General features: G+C 40.8%; 1 long non-coding RNA gene across 1 annotated transcript in view; it reads left to right on the forward strand.

Moving 5' to 3' along the window:
• Window positions 1–13,718, forward strand: part of LOC107180835 — a 211,450-nt gene that overhangs the window by 44,835 nt on the left and 152,897 nt on the right. The gene's annotated exons all lie outside the window — the stretch shown is intronic.

Consider the following 13,718-nt stretch of genomic DNA (forward strand, 5'->3'; position numbering starts at 1 on the left):
ATTTAGCAGATTTACCTAGTTTCTGGGAGGAATAGGCAAGGTCTGGGTTTTGCCTGCCAATTCTTTATGCTAATTTGAGTACTCTCCTTGGTGATGAACCTTGTTACTGTTGGAAAGTTTTCTGTTACTAATTGATTTTTATACAGTGTGTAGAAGACCTTAAACAACTGTCATTATCTGCAGGATGTGCTGTTGTCAATAGTCACCGTCCTCATTCTGGTGGAATGTTAATTAATATTTGGTCATGGGAGAGACTTAAATGGCTCTGGCATGCTAGCTGATGTCACTAAAGATTTTACATATAATCCATGTTCCCACCAGAGAGATTTTTGCCCTGGATTTAAATGTTCTTTAGTGTTTCGATCATCTTAAAATGTGTGTTTATTCCACTTAGCTTTTAAAAAGTTTTTAATGAGGGAAACCAAAATAATGTGGGACACTGCCAGTATTTACAATTTTTTTCCTATTGGGGTGTGTGTGTACATATCAGAGCCCTTTAAGACTATACTTACAATGGGATCTTAAGTGTGTGTGTGTGATGATTTTCAAAAGGCAGTGAGGGTGACTTCCATCTACGGGATGTCTGGTTTGCTCTGTTTGTACTGAACTTTTCCACTTCTATGAGTTTAGAAAAACTGCAGGCCTGTGGAGTTGTTTTACGTTTTTTGACCATTTAAAGCAAATACCTTTCATCATTTATAGAGTACTTTTCTGGTTGCCCTTTTCCTCTCCCTTGAAGGTCATAGGCTGAAATGGCCAGTCTGGTGCTGTGCCCATCTCTCCAAGTGGCCCCTCTTCTTTCCATGTGTTCTTTCTCTCTTATGGCTGCAGCCACCTGACCAGGAGATGTGGGTGGATCTAGGCTCCAGTCTCCTGAGATTACTTTTAGGTGACTAGCTGTTCTGAAACTTTCCAGACCCTGGCTTTACAGTGCTAAAAGTCAGGAAAGTACTGGGAAAACCAGGATGGTTGGTGACCCTACTTTTATTCTTGTCAGAGGATCTTTAAGAATTCCTAATTCAGTGGCTCCAGTGACTGGACATTAAGTCTGTGACCTTGCATTGTTGCCCCAACACTGAATTTTGCCTTGATCTAAGATCAAGAGCCCACCTTGCACCTCCACTGAATACCAAGGTCTGGCCATCTACCTTCCTTCCTTCCTTCCTTCCTTCCTTCCTTCCTTCCTTCCTTCTTTCCTTCCTTCCTTCCTCCCTCCCTCCCTCCTTTCTTTCTTTCTTTCTTTCTTTCTTTCTTTCTTTCTTTTTCTTTCTTCTTTCTTTCTTTCTTTCTTTCTTCTTTCTTTCTTTCTTTCTTTCTTTCTCTTCTTTCTTTCTTCCTCTCTCTCCTTTTCTTTCTTTCTTCTTTCTTTCTTTCTTTCTCTTCTTTCTTTCTTCCTCTCTCTCCTTTTCTTTCTTTCTTTTTCTTTCTTTCTTTCTTTCTTTCTTTCTTTCTTTCTTTCTTTCTTTCTTTCTTTCTTTCTTTCTTTCTTTCTTTCTTTCTTTCTTTCTCCTTTCGTTTCCCTTCCTCCCTCCCTCCCTTCATCCCTTCCTTGGAGAGAAAATCTTAAGCAATCTCCATGTGCGGAGCCTGATCTCACCACAGTCCTGAGATCATGACATCAACTGAAATCAAGAACCGATTGAGCCACCCAGGTGCCCCTGGCCATATTTCTTTGCAATGGAAGTCCTATTTTGATTATCTGTCTTATTCCTTGTAGTCTGGGTCATGCTTTGTTAGCTTAGATTGGCTCAAGGCCGAGAGTCCTGTCCTTGGTCCTCAGCCTACATCTCCACCTGATGTGGACTGCTTCTAGGTCTTTGTTGCCAGGATACCACCTGCACCACCTGTTACCTATGTTACCCAATTGGAAGTCTACTTAGGACTTAGAGCAGTGGTTCTCAAAGTGTAATCTTGAGACCAAGAACATCAGCATCACATGCGAATGTGTTAGAAATGCAAATTCTCAGGCCCTACCCTAGCCCTGCTGAATCAGGAACTTTGGATGTGGGGCCCAGTGAGCTGTGTTTTAACCAGCCCTCCAGGCGACTCTAATATATACTCTAATTTGAGAGCCACTGCACTTTACCTTCCCAGCTAGACCTTGAACCCCAAAGGCAAGTCTGCCTACCTTGATGAATATTTGTCTTCCTGCCCATTGCTGGTGTGGCCTATCTCCTTCCTGACCAGCCTGAAGTTCTCATTCCTATGTAAATCCTTCCACTTCTGATAGAGACTGTCTGGGTTTGTCCAGGACTGAGGGGTTTACTGGGCATGGGACTTTAGTACTAAAACTGGGAAAGTTCTGGGCAAACTGGGCAGATGAAGACCCTAACTGAAGAACCCAGTAATGTATTCAATGTTTGTTGACTTACAGAGGGAAATAGAAGGAGGGTTATTACTCCCTTCAGGATATCCCCTCATTTACAACCAAAAGAATGAATAGCCAAAAGGAAGACAGTCTATTACAGGGTATGAGTGTACTAATTGTATATTGGGATAATTTTCACAATCGAATAGGTTACATTTTAACCAGGACTATTTAAAAAGTCTTTTTTTCTTTTTTCCTTTTCTGGAAAGTGAAAGCAGCAGAGTTAGATTTTTAGCATGAACTTATCTCAGGCAAAGTCATTGTCTGCTTTATCTGTAATTGATGCAGCAATAAATTTTTCTACTAATTACGTTAGAGGGGATGAATTAAGGATACATGAGATTAAGTGGTGTCTATAAAAATATTGTTTCTTGGATGGATGCTGTATAAATATGTCATTTTGTTAGCAACAATAAGCCCATTTACAGACACTGTCCAAAGAGAACATAATGTCTTTTGCAAGATATGAGAAGAGCTAAAGGTAGCATCTGACCTCCCCAGATGGGAATTATTTCTCTCTATCGTGAATTCCTGGAGGACTTACAGTCCAGGCTGGTTCTCAACCTTGACTGTGCTTCAGAATCACTTGGGGATCTCTTAGAAACTGAAAAAATGCTAAGGTCCCTCTCCCTCCACAGGGTATGTGTGAATTGATCTGCTACAGTACAAGGTTGTCTGTGTCTTTAAGTTCACAGGTGATTCAAATGTGTAACCAGGTTTGAAAGTCACGGATTTAGAATAGTTCTCAAATATTAGTCATGAGAATCACTAAGGAGCATGTTAGAAATACAGAATTATTCCATCCATCAACTTGGTTAAGTAGATCTAGGGTGGGATTCAGGAATCTGCTTAGTTCTGATGGTGCTGGTTGGAGATCTGGTAACTTGCAGAAATCATCAACTCTTGACATGTATTTTTTATTTTTTGTCTAGTATATAGCACATGGTTGGGAGGGTGTCTGACATGGGGCGGGTATCTAATAAATGTGTACTGAATGAGGCTTGCTGGTTTGTGTCCACTGAGTGACAGTGATTTCAGCTCTTGGATTGTAGAGCACCAGGCTTTAGGACCTGGGGGCTACTTTTAAAATTACCTGTGCCTCAGTTAAGCTTGACACAGATGAGGTAATATAAGAGCTCAGTATATATCTCCATAGTGTGAGAGCCTTACCCAGCTGGAAAACGTCCCAACAGTAGAAAGATAACCCCACACTGTGCATTAGTTTGTAACTCAGCCTTGTGATTCCGTTTTTGAGATGGTTCAGCGGAAACAGAGATCTGATGCCCATTTTTAAAAAGGACCAGCCAAAAGAAATGAGCGGAGTGCACCGTGATATCCAAATTAATGATTTTATTCCGTTGTTTTTTTTTTTTCTCTTAGAACCTAATTTCTAAGCTTGGATTCAGCAAACAAGGATCTATTGAGTTTGCTAAGTGTTATCATGGCCTCAGAAATGAAAAAGTCCCCTCCCCAGGCACTTTTAACTTTCCTGCTGAAAAATCACAATAGAAAAGCAAAGCCTTCAGATATAAAATTGTCAAAAGTGCCTTTGGATATAAAATTGTCGACTTGGCAGTTTAACAAGGCCCACCCTGTATGCGGCAAAGGCTAAAACTCCAAGACAAGCAAAGGCCTGTGGCAGTCACTTAACAGAATTAACCCCACTGCCCTGTTCACATTACATTGCCTTTGTGAAGCTCGATAGTGATCTCGCTCTTCTTGGATGAACCAACTTTTTTTTTTTTTTTTTTTAAAGTTGACTTTTGTTTTCTGAGCTATGCCAACATTCCAGCCACATGAGAAAGCCTGAACAGATTTAAACCGTGCTTTCAAAGTACTGTTTGTACTACAAACATATTACAGTTGTCAGTGAGCAGTTCACAAACACATTGGGGGGGAGGAGAGGGCATGGAAATTGAATGGACATTAATTTCTGGGATTAGCTGCCAGGTGGAATGCTATATTTCAGAAGGTCTGTCCAAACTGTAATAGCCTTCCGAGTGGTGTAGTTTGAGTCATCATGGGACACAGCTTTGTTGATGCTAATTACAGCAGCTCAGCTAGATAATTAAAGCAAACCTTCAGTAACAATTGGGGAACGGAAAGACTCCAGCTGGAGTTCTTCAGCTCTCTCATAGCAAAGTTCCTCTAACAATCCAACAATTAAGAGGGCCCAGGGACATTTATACATACATAAAAGTGTGTTATAACCACTTTTATGGTGTGGCTCATTTTAAGGAAATAAACTAGAGAAATTCCTCACATATTTTATTCCACAAATGTTCTATAAAATTCTTGCTACAATCAGTCCGTTTATAGTGTTCTTTTAGAACATGGGCCAAGAAATTGAACATTTTTAAAGAAAATTACTATTTCATATGATTCGTGATTTACATTGTGAGTGTGTTGATATTGTCAATAGGACTTAAAACACAAATTGCCAAATATTTTAAATAATTTTACTTTAGTTTCTGCTTAATTTGGACTGATACCATTAGGTAAATTTGTAACTGCTAAGGAAATGAAAAAATACTTTATTTTCTTTGTCCCAGATGGTATATAAGATATCTCCCCAAGGGCTTCTAAACCCATTGGCTCCACTATAATTTTGAGTGGGAAAATGACTTTTCAGAGTGTGGCTAAACTATTGACTGGAATTCTGAAGGACAAAATGTCCATAAAAAGGGAACAGAGAATGTGATACTCCACAAGATAGAATAGCTCTCTTCTTTGCAGTTGTTTGCCCAAATTCCCTTATTCAGTTACCCCGATATTTGTGTTTATGTCACTTTTTGGTCTTCTAGGATGTATTACTAGAGCAAGCTTCTAATATCTAGCTCAAGAAGCAGACGGTGAAAATAACTGGAAAAAATTACTAAGTGTTCCCATCAGCAAATAGAGATAGGACAAAGTCCTGAAATACTTTCTGACTTGTATACAAAATACTACATTATACTTTAATTTGAATACATTTGGTTATATTAAAATTTTATTGACAGTTGAGTCATCACTGTATTCTAATGGTAAATAACTGTCAGCTCTGTTCTGTTGGTCTTATCATTAACAATTAAGAGGAGGGGCAGTGGAAATTCTTGCTAAGAGTATTTTGGGTTGTCTGAGACTGTGGACACCAGGCAGAGGATTTTAGTGCTTTTTTTTAGACACACATTTTAGCCTTTTTTCTTTGGTACTCTGCCCTTGAATTTGCATATAGATTGTGAAGATAAAGATTTGTGGAAGTCAAGTGATACGAATTTATAGACACAAACGTTGTCGTTCTTGCTTCTACATTCCTTAAACTAGGGAAGAGAAACTAGAGTTTATCAAGCATCTATTATGGTCCATTTTCTTTCACATAGGTCATTTATTTGTTTGAAGATGGCCTTGTACTATTATCTCTATTTTTACAGATAGGAAAATGGAGGCTCAGAGAATGTAAGATCTCGCATGATAACACATTAGCACTAGAGGCGGCAGAAATTCAAACTGAGTTTGCTGATTCCACTGTGGTACACTGTGATGCTAGGTGTTTGAATAGGCTTTGGATAGAGGCAGGGTGAGGATCCGTAAGGAAAAGAGAACAACTGAATGAGTCCCAAGTCACATTAAAGCTACATTGCCGGCATTCCATATCTGAAGCTTTACTCTGCCAGTATCTTAAGAGTTACAGCCTTTGGGGGCACCCGGCTGTCTCAGTCCATAGGCCATGCAACTCTTGATCTTGAAGTGGTGAGTTTGCGCCTCACAATTGGGTGTGGACATTACATCAAAATAAAATCTTAAAAAAAAAAAAGAGTTACAACCTTTTAAATATAAGGAATGAAAACATTTGGTTTGAGGAAACCTACAAAGGAAAAACACACTTATTGTGGGTGGGAAGTGTTAAGTCAGTGGGCTACATTTGTAAATTTATTCTCTGATGTAGATATATGAGGACAAGCCTCTTTACTTGGGTATTTTGTGTGGGAGGCCAAACAAAAGAGTACAGGATTGCTTTGGATTCCCTGTATTTTATGTTCCCCACATTTTTATTAGATAAAGAAAATCCATTATCATAAACATTAAAAAAAATAAGTGCTAAGAATACAATCAACCCTACATGCTTTAAAGCATTTGGACATCATGATGAAATCTAGTACTTTTTGTACACTTAACATTTTTATGAAAAGGAGGTAAAGTGCCAACACAAATTTTTCTGGATTTTTAAGAGTATACATATGTCACCACTTACGATGGACATGCTGTCAGTCTAACTTTCCATATTCTATGCCTAGATTCATACAATTTACAATAAACTGAAAACCAGAAGGACATTTCTGAGGCATTTTTTTTTTTTCAGAGAGCCTATTTTTATTCCTGTTTGAGACCTTGAGTCTTGTCTCTTCTTATTTATTTATTTATTTATTTATTTATTTATTTATTTAATGTTTATTTCTGAGAGAGAGAGAGAGAGAGAGAGAGAGAGAGAGAGAGAGAGATTGAGATCGTGAGAGGCAGAGAGAGAGGGAGACACAGAATCTGAAGCAGGCTTCAGGCTCCGAGCTGTCAGCACAGAGTCCAATGTGGAGCTCGGACCCATGAACCGTGAGATCGTGCCCTGAGCCAAAGTCGGACACTTAACTGAGCCACCCAGGTGTCCCTCCTCTCTCCATTTAGAAGGGCACAGCAGTGCCAGGGAGCAATGAGGTCAATATCTGTTCCTCACCAAACCACCCCACCAGCCTCTAGTCCACTGCTGTGATGCCAATCGGATCTGAGCCAGCCAGCTTTCCTCAGGATGGACAATGGCTTCATGAGAAACACAAGCATATTTGCAGTGAAATAAGGATTCTCTAGCTTAACCAGAAAGAGGATGCAAATGGTGGCATCTCAGGCACTGAGGCAGGCTAGGGGAAATGGGGGTTTGGGGATTAAGAGTCTCCCACTGTGAGGGGAGGGACTGTCCTCCCCTCTATGCGTTGTTGCTTGGTGTGGTGGGAGACAGTCTCTGATCCCAGGCCAGGCTGCTTCCCACGTGCACTCCTCTCAAAAAAGTACCCAGTATGCTGGCAACCACATAAGGTGCCTCTGAAACCCCCTCAGCGGACCAAGAAGGTGGCCACAGGTGTGACACACAGTCCCCAGATCCTGCTCTTCTAATACTGTAGAGAAATAAGATTGTCTGAAAGGAGCTAGAAGAGGAATGCTGCTCGATGGCAGACGCTAGAGCTGTGACGTTCAGCCCTGTCAGGTGGCCGGCCAGGGGGATGTGAGGACAAGACCCAGAGAGTGTCCATCTAAGCTGCTTCAAGTTGACCAGGACACTTGGGTGTAAAATCTGAATGGGGCTGATCCCAGTGTCCGGGCCTGAGGCCCCGTTGGAAGGAGCTTGGGTTTCACCTCTGTGTCTGAGTCTGTGCATACCCTTCAGGCTGAGGACCTGTGTCCCAGCAGCTTCCTCTCCACCTTTCCTGCCCTTGGAATGGCCTGTCCTCAGGACTGGACCTGCCTCCATGGCCTCCCTCAGACCCCACCTAGCAGAGCACCTCTGCTTCCATCCCTACCCCGTTCGAGAAGGGAGAGGTCAAGACCTCCCTGAAGTGGCTCCCCAACAGGTGGGAGGAGACTGGGTCAGGGTCCACATTAGAAGACCAGTCTGTGGAAGTCACCGCCATTGCCACCTGCAGGATGGAGGTCTCCTGGAGAACTTGGTTGAAGCTTCTCCCCCAATGCGGCGATGCAGGGAGTGCAGAGATTCAGGCCACCCTGCTCCATGCCTTCTCCTCCTGAAGTCAAGGAGGTTGTCTTTAGAAATGGCCTCCATCAAGTCTTTGTGGAGGGTGGGCTCTGTCCCATCTGAGGCATTTTTTTTTTTAATGCTTATTTTTTTTTGTTTTTTTTGAGACAGAGAAAGAGTACCAGTGGGGGAGGGAGAGAGAGAGAGAATCCCAAGCAGGCTCCACATTGTCAGTGCAGAGCTCGACATGAGGCTTGATCCCATGAACCATGAGATCATGAGCTGAGCTGAAACCAAGAGTCAGTTGCTTTACTGACTGAGCCACCCTGGTGCCCCTCATCTGAGCCATTTTAAAATAAGAAGTTATTGGTAAAAATAGTTGTCCTCCTTAAGCATGATGTACCTATTGAGTCAAGGACCTGGGATGATTTTTTAAAGAAATCATTGGAAAATAAAGGTGGAAAGCTCAAGGACGATGGGGGTAAATCCTCCACTAACTAGGAATTCAATAAGCCAAAAAACTGCACAGATATTCTCATGTATTTGTTTTTTAATTATTGACTTTTACTTATGATTAAATTTAAAAAGTTAATAAATGTCTTCACATATAAAGTAAATAAAAATACTTAAAAATACATAAATGGCATAAATTTAAATGCTTATGATTTTTTGAAGTTAATAAACTATATGGTTGTTATTCGACTTAGATGGCACATTTTGACTCTGCAAGACAGAAGACTTTGTGTATCCTTGTACGATGCATATCCGACAATACCCATCTAGTTTTATTTGAGGTTTTTCTGTACCCTATTATTTGTTGGCTTTTTCTTGAGTAACTACCAGATCTTCAAGAATTCCCAGTTTCTTCAAGTATTCACTGACTGAAGGCAACTAAAACATTAATGACTGATTACAGATAGCTCACAGTTCTAAGGCTTAGAAGTGGTAAGGAAGTGACAGATAAGGAGAAACACTTAAACAACACAACAAATACAGGTGATGATTCAACATAAACAACAACTTTTAAATCAGCAACAACAGGCCTCTGTAATTCTGTTACTTTTGGCATTAAGAAATGAGTACTGATGCCCTTCTCTGTGGTCCTATCCCCTTCTTTTCTGGGAGCAACCCAACATGAATTGGAGGATGTAAAAACAATAATTCTTAATCTAAAGATGGTAGTGATCAGTGGTGAAGCAAGTTGATGTTGCCAGGGTTTCACACCAAGCCCCCTGGGCTGTGGTGAAAGTCCTATGAGGTTCTGGGAAAGACACAATAGGAGCCTGGCTGTGGCAAGCTCACCATGACAACTTATCTCTACAACTGTTCCAAAGTTTGGATTCACTGAAAATTCCTAAGGAGAGTATGAGTAAAGAAGAGGAAGAGAAAAGCAGAAGGTAGTTTGGAGGGGGAAGGTCCCAGTGATATCACTATCACTCTATATGTCTGTCCAGAAGTGCAGATGATGGGTCATCAAGGGAGGCTTACCTTATTTTATTTAATGGCATAGCAATTTTATAAGGTGTTTAATTCCACTTAAACAATGAACAAACCACAAATCCAAGAAGGGAAGTATGGTGAAGAAGGTCACACAGCCAGTAAATGGGGAGCTGGGACTTTAGCCTCAGTCTATACTGTTGATCACTGTTGTGTTTTTTTTCCCGGCACAAATGGCCATTGATGGAAGGGGCAGCTGAGGAAGTTCATTGCTCTCTGTTCCTGACATAAACCTGTTCTTTACTCCATCAGACATCTATTCATAGCTATTTGGTATAATTACTAATCTCAATAAGATCCCTCATTTCCCTTCTTTTTCTTTTAATTTATTTTTGAGAGAGGGCAAGCCAGAGAGGGGCAAAGAGAGGGGGACAGAAAATCTGAAGCAGGCTCTGAGCTGACAGCAGAGAGCCCGATGTGGGGCTCGAACTCACCAACCTTGAGATTGTGACCTGAGCTGATGTCCGATGCTCAACTGACTGAGCCACCTGGGTGCCCCTTGCTTTCCACATTTTATTGTATTCCACATCTTTTTCTTTCTTATATTTAGTTTTTAATTCTTTTTGGAGTGCATCCCTTGAGAAATTACATCAGAAACTTAAGTTTTCTGAGTTCTTCTGTATCTGATCATGTCTTTCTTTTGCGTTTCCATTTGAAATTTGGTTGGCATAGGATTCAAGGTTCACTGTTGCTTATTTGTAGAATTTTGAATATGGCAATCCAACATCTTCTCACATTCAGTGTTGTTGAAATGATAGGTAGTAATCTAATTCCCATTCCTCAGTTGATAATCTTTCCCCTGTCTCCAGAAGTATTTAGGATTTTCTTTTTATAATTGGATTTTTGAAGTGTCATGGTAGATGTGACTTACTGTGGTTCTTTTATTCATTCTGATGAGCACTTCGTGGGGCATTTGAATGAAAAGTCTCATGTATTTCTTAAGCTCTGGGGAAGTTTCTGCAATAACTTCGATGCTATCTCCTCTTTTCTGTTATCTCTGTTTTCACCCTGGGATACCTGTCAGACAGCTGTTGAAAGTCCTGGATATGTTCTCTGTGTCTTTGAGTTCTTCCTTTGTGTGTTCTATCTCATTTTTCTTTTGTGCAACATTTTGAGAGAATTGCTTAGTTTCCTTTTTCCTCTTCCAGCTCACCAGTTCATTCTTCAGCTGTGTGTATTCTATTTAGGTAACTTAAAAAAAAATTCAACAATAACATTTTAAATTTCTGAACTCTTTAGTTTTTGGAGTATTTTGGGGGGATTTTTTGGCAATATTCCCTGATTTCTCTCTGAAAACACCATTGTTGAGTTAGCTTGTGAGGGCTGCCATAACAAAACCATAGAATAGACTTGGTGGCTTCAACAACAGAAATTTATTTTCTCACAGTTCTGGAGGCTGGCTTCCTCTGAGGTCTCTCTCCTAGGCTTGCAGATGGCTGCCTCTTGCTACGGTCTTCCTTCTGTGCCTGGGCATATCTGGTGTTCCATTTGTGTCCCAAGCTCCTCTTCTTATGTAAGGACACCAGTCAGATCGGATTAGGGCCCATCCTGATTACATCACTTAACTTAATTACTTCTTTAAAAGTCCTGTCTCCAAATACAATCACATATTATGATATTGGGATTTAGGGCTTCAAGATACCAATTTTAAAGGGACACAAAGGGGCACATGGGTGCCTCAGCTGGTTAAGCATCAACTTCAGCCCAGGTCATGATCTCATGGTTTGTGAGTTCAAGTCCCACATTGGGCTCTCTGCTGTCAGTGAGGAGCCTGCTTCATATCCTCTGTCTCCCTCTCTCTCTGCCCCTCCCCTGCTTCTTCTCTCTCTCTCTCTCTCTCTCTCTCTCTCTCTCAAATAAATAAACTTTAAAAAGGGGAAAAATAAAGGGACACAATTCAGTCCGTAAAAATTATATATAAATTTTACTGAAATTCCTTTCCCTCGCAATTATTCTATTATTTTCTCAGCTGTTAGTTACTTGGTTGGTTGGATTTGGTGCCATTCTTTGATGGTGTTGCTTTTACTCAAATGTTTGGTAATTTTTAGTTGTTTTCCCATCTTTGTCCTTGTCATGTGTGTGAGAATGCTGATTGTGGTACCTGTAGCTCGCTCATCTTTAGTGATCATGTGGGAGAGATGGAGTGCACAGTTGGCTGATAGGTGCTATGTAGGGAGGTTCTGGGCTCTTCCTTGGGTTAGTTTCTTCCTGGAAACCACCTTGGTCTTGGGCCCTAATGTCAGTGTTTTAGCCCAGTTGCCAGTATCTCTCCGGGCAGCTGTTCAGCAGGATGTGGGAGTGACTAGCCAGCTTTGAATCTTCAAAGCTGCCTTCAGACCCTTCCCTATTATTTTATCTGTTGACTCCAGAACTTTCTGAGCTGCATGTAGCCTTCTTCTATATGTGTTTTCTATTGAGGCTCTTTTCAGTTTTGTGACTCTAGAGATAGGATTCTCTCGGCTGATCACCTTTCAGAGAGTCCTCAAAATGTCTTCAGATGGTACACTTTCTTTTTTTCTAACATGATGGTGGTAATGTATCCTCATTTATGTCTCTTTTGGGGCTTTTCATGAAATTTGGGGTTGAAGTGGTAATACTTAAAATTGCTCCTAAAATTTTGTATCATTATGAAATAAACCTGGAAATACCATTATTCAGTATATGCAATAAGTATTAAAATACTTTAAAGATGCCATCAATTCCTCTGGCTATATCACCATTAGTTGTTGCCTAGTGCACAATAATCTTCATTTCTATCTTCATGGAAAATCTTTTCTCATTCCATTTTCCCCCCACATCTCTCCTCCTTCCCCTCCTCCTCCTTCTTCTTTTTTTTTGAATTTTTAAATGCTTTTATTTATTTTTTGAGAGAGAGAGACAGAGTGTGAGCACGGGAGGGGCAGAGCGAGAGGGAGACACGGAGTCTGAAGCAGCCTCCAGGCTCTGAACTGTCAGTACAGAGTCTGACGCAGGGCTAGAACTCACCAACTGTGAGATCATGACCTGGGCCGAAGTCAGACGCTTAACCGACTGAGCCACCCAGGTGCCCCTCCCACATCTCTTCTTAAATGGATCCATAAAACATCTTAGTCTGAGAATTTATCCATTTAAAAAAAAAATCACTATTTACTTATTGAGAGGAAAAGATTTAAAGAAATAAAGGAATTTTATTTTGGATATATTATATTTGAAGTGATGAAGTGATATACACACAGGAACATTGAACAGCCAGTTGGAGATATGGTAGAACACTTTTTAAGCTCCATCTTCCTATTCAATTTATTCATGGAAATCTTGCTATATAGTTGGTATCACATTATGCAGCAGAGATACAAAGATTAGCCAACCATGATACTTGCACTCATGTAGCTCACAATACAGTGAGAAAGTCAGACACATAAGAGAGTCAGACACATATTGAATTACTATAAAAGATATGTGTGCAATGGGTGTGGAGGATGAGTGGAATAATGGGGATCAGACACAACAGATCTCTACCTACTCTGTGGATTCTTTCTGAGTTGGAATATTCTGAACTAAAGTAACGTACACACTTCTTGATTGTTTGTATGTACTAGGCTGGCTAACTGGAGCACCGTTCAGTATATTTTGCACAACCTATTATTTTCATGTTAGGTGTTTCATCTTGAGTTTAGTGAAAGCTTCTCCACACTATTTCTCCCCTACCTCTTCACCCACAATAGCCCACACACCGTTATTTGAACCCTGGAAAAGTAGCTCTTTGGAAGATGAGGCACGGTTTCCAGGGGGAAGCAGATATGGTTACAAGTAGGACCAGAAGAACCTAGCATAGGGAAGGAGGATCACTGAACTGAATCTCTGGAGGGAAATCATCACGATGAGAATACCATGAAGGAATGAGTCTGGATTTCCTGGGAATGCTTTTAGCTGTGGATTGTGAAGAGAATAAAGGTGTGCTGGATATTGGTGTTCGGCAATGTCCTTGCCTTTCGAAGCCTCTCACTGCATTGTAGGGAATGCTAAAAATTACATTTCCCAGTTTACCTTGTCAGCAGGTTCCAGCTTATATTCCTTCCGTGTGAGGCATGTGTGTGAGTTTGGGAAAGCAGAAGAGAAGGAAGGGTCACTGGTCTTTGGCTGCAGGTGACTGAGCAG

The sequence above is a fragment of the Panthera tigris genome, chromosome C2, assembly GCF_018350195.1.
Source record: "Panthera tigris isolate Pti1 chromosome C2, P.tigris_Pti1_mat1.1, whole genome shotgun sequence".
In the NCBI taxonomy this organism is placed as follows: domain Eukaryota; kingdom Metazoa; phylum Chordata; class Mammalia; order Carnivora; family Felidae; genus Panthera; species Panthera tigris.